Source organism: Pseudophryne corroboree, chromosome 11 (assembly GCF_028390025.1).
Source record: "Pseudophryne corroboree isolate aPseCor3 chromosome 11, aPseCor3.hap2, whole genome shotgun sequence".
Taxonomy (NCBI): domain Eukaryota; kingdom Metazoa; phylum Chordata; class Amphibia; order Anura; family Myobatrachidae; genus Pseudophryne; species Pseudophryne corroboree.
Genome location: NC_086454.1, coordinates 123,972,700 through 123,980,619, shown reverse-complemented (window position 1 = coordinate 123,980,619; position 7,920 = coordinate 123,972,700).

Below are 7,920 nucleotides of genomic sequence, written 5' to 3'. Positions count from 1 at the left end.
CCAGGTAAAAGTCAAAATAAAAGTTTATTAACAGACTCCGTGTAAACAAACAGCATTCAAGGTAAATAATGGCAATGATAAATAATATGATTCCTGGAGCACTCTGACCATGAAATGGTTACACAGGACACTGGTAGGTAAGAACAGCTGTTACAGTCCTTAGATGGAATAACCTTATGTCAAAGTCGAAAAATATCATGCTTCACATTGCCATATACTAACCCCATGCACATGCCCGCTGCACGTGCACTCAGTCCGCCGTACGTGCACACATCCGCAAGTTGCGTAATATTGCTCCAGCGATAGTGCGCATAATGTGGGTATTTACGGCGGAGTTTGTGAGCCTGTAGCTGGCGACTCGTTTATAGCATAGTTAACCCATATAGCGTGTTTTGTAGATAGTATTCCCCTTAATAATATCTGCAAGTATGTTTAGTGTAAATGGTTCGGGGACTTGGGAATTCCTCTTTGCATGATATGAAAGGTCAGGCAAAGGTTGAACGGTGGTGTCTAGTACCTAACTGAAAAGTATTTTATTAGAAACATTCCGGTGTTGGTTAGGAAGAGATTAATCGCTCCTGCGTATAGTTATGTCTATAAGAAGTTTATGGACATTTACTGTATTTGCAGTTCATTATCCATGCGGCGGGAATCCTGTGGATACCTCCCTCCTGAGCAGTTTGAAATAGTCACAGCCCACCTGTTCAAATCCACCTATGACCTTTTGTTATAATGCAGAGACACATTCCTGTGTCCAATGAACAATGAGATTGTAGGGCCCATTGTAGTGTACTGTATGTTGTGTATATAAAGGCCACTGTCCCCTGACCGGCCAGTACTCTCTCTCATCAACATTTATCTGTCGGATAATTGGAGGACTGGATCCGGTTGCGCTAGCGAGTGTTCCCCCGTATGGTATGTTCTCTGTGGCCACTTTGTTACCCGTTTAAATGTAAGCCATTCATTCTTATTCTATGTATTTGTGTTTGCGATCGTTCGCTATTGTGTATATTTCTGTTTAGTTATTCTGTTTAGTTATTAATGTTAGGTCTGTAGTGTATAAGCTGTAAACTGTTTTCTTTTCCCTTTTACATACTAAAATCATCTAGTAAGGTGTTGGAACCTTAACAAGTGTTTGTGTGTTTCACCATTTATTACTAAAGGTTTCTGAGCATCTCAATCGCTCAAACAGCTGGCTTAAATACTAAGGTTAATCAGTGTTACGTCATTACAGCATCACGGTATTAAGGTTTACAGTGTAAGCATATTCTGTTTAAGGTTTAAAAAGGTTATTGTCTGTGTGTACGCTCACTGTGTGTATTCCGTACACCCAGCGCAGCGTGTGTACGTAACTTGCGTACCACGTGCGAGGTCTTTGTACGCAAATAGCGTACAAAGTGCGTAGCACGTGCACGTGGTTTAGCGGCCATTACGGCTACACGGTATTAGTAAATAGCTTATGTTAAACGGTAAATATTTAGCTTTATCAATTGGGGACTCATCCGGTCCACCTCATATCCGCAGTCAGGCGAAAACACGCAGACTTTATCGATCAGCAAAGGGCGGAAAGGTAGTATCCCCTGTATCCGTGTTTGTGGATACAGTAGTGCTGATCGGATAAGCGTCTGCATCTGCTTTGCTTGGTTTGTAGGGATGCTGGTGAGATCCGAGGAAGGTAAGAACATACAGCTATTGTTTTAAATCTGTTTTTTTTTCTCTCTTTCCCTCTCTCTGTTTGGCGCCAATTGCGCACACAATACACGCACACACACCTGCATTTTTATTTATGTATTCTCGCATAGTCACTCTCTTGTTGCCATTAGAATTGATTGTTAGACACGTGCTGAGGAAATTTGGTGCTATTTAGTTGAGATTATAAAAGTAATATTTAAGGGAATAATTGTAAAGGACACGCACACAGCATAACAGACGCTGTGTGGTGTTCGGTAAGCGATTATAGTTGAACATCGTTTACATTTATAGAAGCGTGTTATTTGCGTTACTGTGAGCGTATCTGGTCTTTTGCATACGTGTCTCGGGCAACGTGCAAGATTACGTACGCAAACGCAAAGGCCTACACGAGTGGCGTATTTACGCAACGCAGTGTGCGGATACGCCCACTAAATTCAAATCACACGATAACATTGTTTTAGTGTGGGCGGTATAGTAGCCACGTGATAATAGCACAAGTTTGTTCAGTTTCCAAAAGTTTTAGTTTAAAGAGAACCTTTTTCTATTGCAAAACCCGGGGATTGAACTGTCTGCCTGAATGAAAAGTAATTTCTGTACAGAAAAATCAGAGTGCATATGAGTGAACAGGAGTGAGTGTGCAAATAAAGATATTCTTTTTGTGAACCCAGAAATCGGGATCCCGTCGGAGACCACACCAGGTGAGAGGACACTTGGTGGCATGGGATTGGCTTGCTCACGTTAACATTGTATAAGGTAAAGGAGCAAGTAGTATCCGCAGACAAAGAGGACTGCGAAGGTTAAGAAAGCGCAGCCCCGGGGGTTGGCGTAGTACCCATATAGGCCCGTTCAGTATAACGCTCCGGCTGAAGGTTTTGCAGCCTAAACAACCGATTCCATTGGTCGCACGGCGAATAAGTAATAGGTACTTATACTTAGTGCGACTGGACCGCACTCTACTGTGTACATTAGTTAGTTCACCTTGATACCCACTAAAATTTGCTGTGGGATCATAGACGCTATTTGTACATTTTAACGTGATTTGTGTAGGTTTTTGTTATTTTAAGGGAGTTTCGCTGTTCACTCAGGAAATCTCCAACAACTAATATTTATTTACTGGGAAGGGTAGCATACTCCCACACGCCCCAGTAAATAGAGGTTATAAAAAGATCCCGAGATTGGGTACGACCAGTGGTGGACACATTGCTGGAATTCGTATTGGCCAATAGGGGCGTGAGTGAGTGAAGGCACTCGTTGAACTTTCACCGTCGCCTTATCTCTGGGAACTTGGTTTGTTTTGTAAGAATTCGCTGAGACAGCAATATCTGCAAACAATGGGGGCCAGTTGCTCAAGTAAGGGACGACCAACAAGGGTTCATGTTGGTAGTTGTTGGCCCAAAGGGTCAGCACGGTATATAATGTGTGAGAAATACGGATCACACACACACAGGTATTATGCAAAGAATGGGAACGAATGACTGAGGATGATGGAGAACAGTTCCCCAGGGTGGGCAGTTTGAATCCTGAAGTATTGCAAAATCTAAGAAAGAGGATATGTTTAATAAAATCTGCAAAACAGAGGATTAGACATTATGATTGATTACAGTTATGGCAACAGGAGAGTGAAATACAACAGGAATTAGCTCAAAAAGCAAATTCAAATCCTGGTAGAAGTCTGATAGCAACGGCACCACCACCGTATATAGTAGGGGAAAAAGTGGCTGCAGAGAATGGCATACGGGTGTACGAAAAGAGTGCACTTAACAAATATAGTAGTAATAAGAGTAAAATGAATGTTAATGCAAATGTTGATGCTAATGCTAACCCGTGCAAGTTGTATCCCATTCTAAACTTCCCTCAGGAATGCGACCAGGAAGATGAGCCCACTACGATTTCAGCTCTCTCTCTAGCGGCCACCATAAACGATACTCCAGTGGGCACGGCCCAACCAGTAAGAGCGGTAGCGAAGGCCCATAGTGCAGGGACAGGTGAGGTTGTGTCTACAGGTAAGTACGGCACTGTACAATATGCTGAAACTGTTACACCACACAGTGTAGAATCAACCCAGAGTGAGGTAATTGACCTTAATCCTGTTAGGGTGATAGCGGTCCCCAATGGCAAGACCGACACAAATGGAGTCACACCCATCAGGAATATTGCAATGCATTGTCCCTGGTCCCGGGCAGAATTAAGAACAATTTTGTCTGAATTTCCCGATCCCAGAAAAGATCTAGCTGCATGTCAAAGGTTCATTAAGGACCTAGGTAACTCCACTGAACCCAACAACAAAGATTGGCGGACACTACTGCGGGCATGCCTGCCCTCTAGTATTGACCCTGTTAAATTCATTACAGATTGTAAATTGGATGCTGAGGTAACCCTCACTGACGAGTACAATCAGGAAAATGTTAAACAGATCAATCTGCAGTTAGGAGTATATTTCCCAGCCGTTGTAAAATGGAACAAAATTTTCTCCATTAAGCAAATGGAAGGAGAAACTGCTTCTGATTATTTCCACCGGGCACTGGAGGAAATGGCTAGATATACTGGGATCATGGACATTGAGGCAAATGTACATCATAGAGAGGTAACGGTGTCCGTATTGATGGACGGTTTAAAGGAAGTATTAAGAAATAGGGTACAAACCACTCAACCTAACTGGAGAGGTATGTCGGTGGCCGCCTTAAGAGAGACTGCTGTCGGGCACGACAGGAACATCACAAGACGCAGGGAGTCACAGGGTGATAAGCTGATGGCCATAAGTATCCAAGCCCTTACAACAAGGCCGCCTCAGTTTAAATCTCAGACCCCTGGTGGTAAGCCGTATATGGTAAAATGTTACAATTGTAACAGGGAAGGACATTTTGCACGTAAGTGCACCAATAGAAACTCACACAATGTATATCGACCCCCTAGACCAGAGCATGACACACAGTATGACACACGTAGATGGGATCAGGGACCGCAGAGACGGAGTTATGAGCCACATACAGGGGAAACGAGAAGGTACCCACCAAAAAGAGACTGGCAAGTCTCTGAAAATTCCCAGTTACCTCCCTCACATATTGTAGCAACCAATGCGCTGCGGGAAGGTCACAATTTACAATAGGGGTGGGGCCACACCTGTAGTTTGCAGCCAGTGAAATTAATTGCGAGCCTTGGAAGTGAACCCGAGGTCACAATTGATGTAGCTGGTAGGTCTCTACCTTTCCTTGTAGACACGGGGGCGGCCAAGTCAGTTTTAAATTCAACAGTGGGTATGAAGACCACTGGTAAGACAATTCCAGCCATGGGAGTAACGGGAGTAGTACAATACTACCCGTTAAGCAAACCAGCAGAGATTACGATAGGGCCTTTACAGACTAAGCATTCCTTTCTGCTGGCTGCATCGGCTCCGACTAATCTACTTGGTAGAGATTTACTGTGAAAGATGGGATGTGTCATATATTGTACTCCTGAAGGTGTATTCTTAGATATACTTGAGAATCACGCTCAGGAAGTGCAGGATATGTTAGACACCCCACAAAAGTTAATGACGCATACTGCTGTTACACATAGATGTCCGTCCAAGGTAGAGGAAATGATTTCCCAGATACCGGAATCACTTTGGACCAAGGATGGACAAGACACTGGATTGATGGCAAATGTAGCTCCTGTAGTAGTTCAAGTAAAAGATGGTAGGATAGCTCCAAAAATCCCACAGTATCCTCTGAAGCCAGAGGTAGAGTTAGGAGTTTACCCAGTAATAGAGCGCTTGCTACAACAGGGCATTCTGGTTAGAACGTCCAGCACTGCCAATAGTCCCATCTTCCCTGTTAAAAAGAGTGGGGGGAGGGGTTACAGGCTAGTGCAGGATCTAAGGGGGATCAACAAAATAGTTGAGAGCCAATTCCCCGTAGTACCAAATCCAGCTGTCATCCTTATGCAAATCCCTCCCACTGCGAAATATTTCACTGTAATTGACCTCTGCTCCGCTTTCTTCTCTGTACCTCTGCACCCTGACAGCCAATATTTGTTTGCATTTACATATAGAGGAGTACAGTACACCTGGACTCGTTTACCACAAGGTTTCATCGACAGCCCAAGTATTTTCTCGCAGGCTTTGCATGATTGTTTACAATCCTTTCAACCTGAGAGTGGATCAATATTAATACAGTATGTAGACGACTTACTGCTGTGTTCTGATTCACTCGAATCGTCCTTGAGAGACACGAAACAGCTTCTGTTTCATCTTTCTGATACAGGACACAAGGTTTCAAAGGACAAGTTGCAATTATGCCAGACCAAGGTAAAATATTTGGGGCATTGTTTGACACAAGGACTGAGACACCTCACCACTGATAGAGTACAGGCAATTCATGACATGACCCTGCCACAGACTCAGCAACAGATTCGCACGTGCCTGGGAATGTGTGGGTACTGTCGTAACTGGATCCCAGGATTTTCCATACTGGCCCTACCTTTGCAGGAGATGGTCTCATCAAACAAGCCAGATAGGATTTCGCACACAGATGAGTCTGAACTGGCATTTGAGAAACTCAAGCAGTGCCTAACGCAGGCACCAGCATTAGGTATGCCAGATTATGGGAAACCCTTTGAACTGTACGGTACGGAAAATGCTGGATGTGCGGCAGGTGTCTTAACCCAGAAGCACGGTGATGCCAGCAGGCCGGTAGCCTACTACAGCGCTCAGCTAGACATGGTAGCGCGATCCCTCCCCACATGCTTGCGAAGTGTTGCAGCAATAGCATTGCTAGTGAGTAAAAGCGAAGATGTAGTGCTAGGACACAACCTCACAATTCAGACACGTCTCATCAGCACGGTTTACAAGGTGGGAATTGGCATTAATGGCCCCTGTAAACATCACCATAAAGAGATGCAGTGCACTAAATCCGGCAACGTATCTCCCAGGTGTGCCTGGACAGGCACAAAGGGTGGGGGATGAGAATGATGGTGAAGGAGGATTTAGTACAGACACTGACTCACATGATTGTATGGAATATTTGACCCAAAATTTCACGGCAAGGCCTGACATCAGTGACAACCCACTGGAAGGTGTAGATTTTACTTTCTACACTGACGGTAGTTGTCACAGACAGACGGACTCGGGAGACTTGTGTACGGGATACGCAGTCGTAGATGACAAAGGTACCATAGAAGCGGAACCCCTGGGCCCACCTCACTCAGCACAAGTTGCTGAACTGGTCGCCCTAACCAGAGCGTGTGAATTGGCTAAAGGTAAATCAGCCAATATCTACACGGATTCTAGGTACGCCTTTGGAGTAGTTCATGATTTCGGGGCCCTATGGCGCCTTAGAAATTTCATGACGGCAGCTGGCACACCCGTGGCACATGCAACCCACATCAAAAGACTTTTAGCAGCAATACAGGAACCTGACAGAGTGGCTGTTATCAAGTGTAAAGCCCACACGTACAGCCAAGACCCAGTGTCACTTTGTAACAGCCGAGCAGACGAAGCTGCTAAATCAGCAGCCAGTACCCCCATGCAGACAGACACCACACAACTGATGGTATTTAATACTGTAAGCACACAGAAATTGTGTGAAATGCAAAATTTGTGTTCACCACAAGAAAAGGCAGTTTGGAGGTCAAAAGGATATGGCCAGGAGTCCTCAGGACTCTGGACAGATGGACAGGGTAAGCCAGTGGCACCCAGAGCATATCTTCCAAGTCTAGCAGAAGCGGCACATGGGCTGATTCATCTAGGCAAAGAAGGAATGTGTAAGTTGGTAAGAGCTTATTGGTGCGCGCCAGGATTTTCTTCCCATGCGGGTAAAAGAGCGATGACATGTCTTACCTGCTTGAGGAAGAATATCGGAAAGACAATACCAACAGAACCATCCCATATCCCTCCTACAGATGGTCCTTTCCAGGTAATACAAATTGATTTCATACAATTACCACCTTGTAGAAATTTAAAGTATGTATTGGTTTGTATTGATGTATTTTCAAATTGGGTAGAAGCATTCCCCGCTGCCACAAATACTGCTACATTTACCGCAAAGAAAATTGTGCAGGAATTTGTGTGCAGGTATGGTATCCCTAGGATAATTGAAAGCGATAGGGGTACCCATTTTACAGGTGAAGTCTTCCAGGTAATGTGTAAATTGATGGGAATTAATAGTAAGCTGCATACTCCGTATCGCCCCCAGGCGAGTGCGAAAGTGGAAAGAGTAAACAGCACTATTAAGAACAAGTTGAGCAAAGTGA